Source organism: Pinus tabuliformis, chromosome 7 (genome assembly GCF_031772625.1).
Source record: "Pinus tabuliformis cultivar Carrire ecotype Pingquan chromosome 7, CPIR1, whole genome shotgun sequence".
Taxonomy (NCBI): Eukaryota; Viridiplantae; Streptophyta; class Pinopsida; order Pinales; family Pinaceae; genus Pinus; species Pinus tabuliformis.
In genome coordinates this window covers 1,670,226,719-1,670,229,983 of record NC_142293.1, presented here as the reverse complement: position 1 = coordinate 1,670,229,983, position 3,265 = coordinate 1,670,226,719, and positions in this window count along the sequence as shown.

Below are 3,265 nucleotides of genomic sequence, written 5' to 3'. Positions count from 1 at the left end.
CCTCTACAGTGCCATTGGACTAGGTATATGTGAAGAGGCAGAGATTGAATCCTCTGTCTGAACAAGAGTATGAAGAGACAAGAAGTGACACAGTGCAAACAACACTAGCAGGAGAGACACCATCTACCTCTCAAACACAGGCACTAAGCAAGCAACAAAGTGTAGAAGTGTCATCACTAAAGACAGCTTCAGAGCAGAGCCAAGATTTGAAAGAAAAGTACAAAGAGATTAAGGCTAGGAATGAGCAGCTCAAGGCTCAAACCTATGCCAAATATCTGAAAATGGCTCCTACAAATCAGACAAGGTTGATGTCAGCCTTTGACATCAAAGAGGGAAAGATGCAGATGAGCTTTTTGAAGCCAACAGTACAACAACCACAGTCCATGGCTGATTATTTTAAAACAAATTTTGAAGTTCTTGCTAAAGACATCCACCCAATTGATCAGATTGAGCTTCATAAGCAAACATGTGAGATGGTCTATTCCACATTGACCAGTAAAGCCATCATTGCACATCAGTTGCAGAATTCTCTAAATAATACTACAACACAATTACAGTTGGAAAAAGCCTCTTCTCAGGCTAAGGACACAAGGATAAAATCATTAGAAGACCTAGTGATTGAGTTGGGACATGATCCCAAAGATGTTAAAGCAGCTGAAAGTTTGATAAAGAAAAAGAATGATGACATTGTTGCACTCAGGAAACAACTCAAACTCCCTCCCCTTGTGCATCCACAAACAACAGAAATAATTGAGAAACAAAACGAGGAAGAACTTATGGATTTGATCCTTAAGTTGATTGAGCAGTTGAAGGAAACAGAGCAAGAGCTAGAAAAAGCTTTGTAGCCCAAATAGGGTGAGTCGACCACCATGCCTCAAACTGCAACACCTATAATTTCCACAGCAGTGCCATCCACTATTGCAACATCTTTGGCATCTAACATTCCCCTAGCAACATCTCTGCCAGCAACAACAATAGCAGGTACATCAGAAGCAGCAACAACTTCAGCAAAGCATACAAAGGACTTAATAAAGTCCATGGAAGAAATGAAAATCCAAGCTACTGAAATAAAGAAACTAAAAGAGATGGTTACCAGCTTGGAAAGTAACTATGAGTTATCACAGATTAATTACACTGAAGAAGAGAGAAAAAACAGAAGGATGACAGAAAGAATCAAAACATTAGAGAATGACTTAACAATGGAAAAGCCTTTGAGGGATATTAGAGAAATTTTATGGACCAATATCATTGATTCCATCAATGATATTTGGTCTTCTATTCAAATCATTTTTGAACAGACCGAGTTAATGAAACTTGCTACAGAGGCTATATAGAAGACCAGAGAAGAATTGGGAGAAAAACCTGAAGAGGCAACCCAATTGATCAATTTTCTGAATAGCGAAAGCAAGCAACAGCTGGAACAATTGGATATTGAGGACAGAACTACCACCATCCTAAAAATTAAGAAAGTTATTACTAAAAAGAACTTGATTCTTAATCTGGAAAGAAGATGTCAAAGTATTCAGGAGGATATAGATGATTTTATATTAAAATATGGCATTCTATGAGATAAAGGCCTACCAAGTCCAATGGTCATAAATGATAAGATGATGACTCCTGGAGACTATGTTGAGAAACTGCACAAACAAGCTAAAAGTCAAGCCAGCTCATCCACAGTGAAAGCACTACCTACAGGAAAAGTGCTGTATGATGGTTTGGAAAATCTTTTCTATATTGAGCATGAAGTTAAGCACCTTTTCACAGCTCAGCCCAATTTTGCAAGATACACTGAAGCTGATGAAGTATACAGGAAATTGATCAGGATGAAGATACCAAAGGAAGAATGGTGGACCAATATGCTCGATATCCTATAATTTACTATGGTAATTCAGAGGTAAATAGAAATATTTACTAAGGTAAAGGTTGGTAAACAGGTAAAGAGTATCCGATAAAAGTAAACAAAGGTCCAACACACAATTACTCAAGCAACAACAAGAGGCAAATCCGAGTTTCAACCTCTAGCTCTTCCATAAATAAAGGGACAACATCAATCAGTTTTCCATCTGTCTCTATATTTTTGTAAAAGATATTTTGTATTTCCTAGAATAAGTCTCATATAGTTATGAGATATTTTTGATGTAATTTTTGTATAAATACTTCTCCATTCGAAGTATTGTGTGTGGATTCTATTACATTTCTGTATATCTATGCTATCAAGTTGATAAAGCTCTTGTAATCAAACTTGGATTTTTTGCTGGAAAAGGAATGAAAGTTGAGGACATTTCATCAGATTCTTGTGCAGTGTGATCACAAATAAGTATTCTATCCTTGTGATTTTATGTGTTTTCTATATGTTTCAATGTTTCATGCATCCTAAATCTAAATGGTAAAATAGTCAAAGTGTATCAGAATTAGCTTTATTGCTCTCTGCTATCAACAGTTTACCATTTTTATGTTTTCTTCTAAGCTATTTCGATAAAGGAATTCTTAATTGCTCCTCTATCCCCGTAGCTTTTCTCATAAGTCCCTGGTATAGGATTCTTAATTGCCCTCTGCTAGTTGACCTATCTTCCTTTCTTCTTTCTAATCCTGACTTGAGGATTCTTAATTGCCCTCTAGTTTTGAGGAGAAATATCACCCATTCAAGCCCCAAAGTTTGTTTTTATTCTGTTATCTTGCTTGTTGAACTCATACCTCAACAATTTGACTTGATCCAGTGAATTATCCTTGATTGACTCCATAGCCCAATGGCCTAAAAGCCTAGTTTGCCCATTTGTTCCAGAATTTCACCACCAAATCAAAACAAATCCCTTAAGCTTTAATAACTAGCCTAATATCATATTAAAACAACGCTAAATCATAAAGAGAGAGCCCTCTCTGAGTGTAGATTGGCTAGAATCTATACTTAAAAGATTGGTTTGTGGTTACCTCGGATCCTTTCCTTCTTTAATAACGTCTAGGGAAAATCTGAGTAATAACATGCATAACCATTTTCTTGCTAAGAGGGAGTGTTGAAATTGTAGCAAGAAAATTCTTCATTTGACTAGTGCCTTAGTCAAATGGATAAAACTCAATTTTTGACATCAACAAGATGACTTTGATTGTAGTTAGCTAGAGTGACATGGCCTTGTCTACTAGTTAAGTCAGTAAATTTGATTTTGTAGGCTAGAAGTAGAGTTATGCATGAGTTGATTGCTAATATATAACAATCTAAATGAGTTATTGTTAGTTGAACTCAGTTAAATGAGCTCTAGTCATTAGTTGA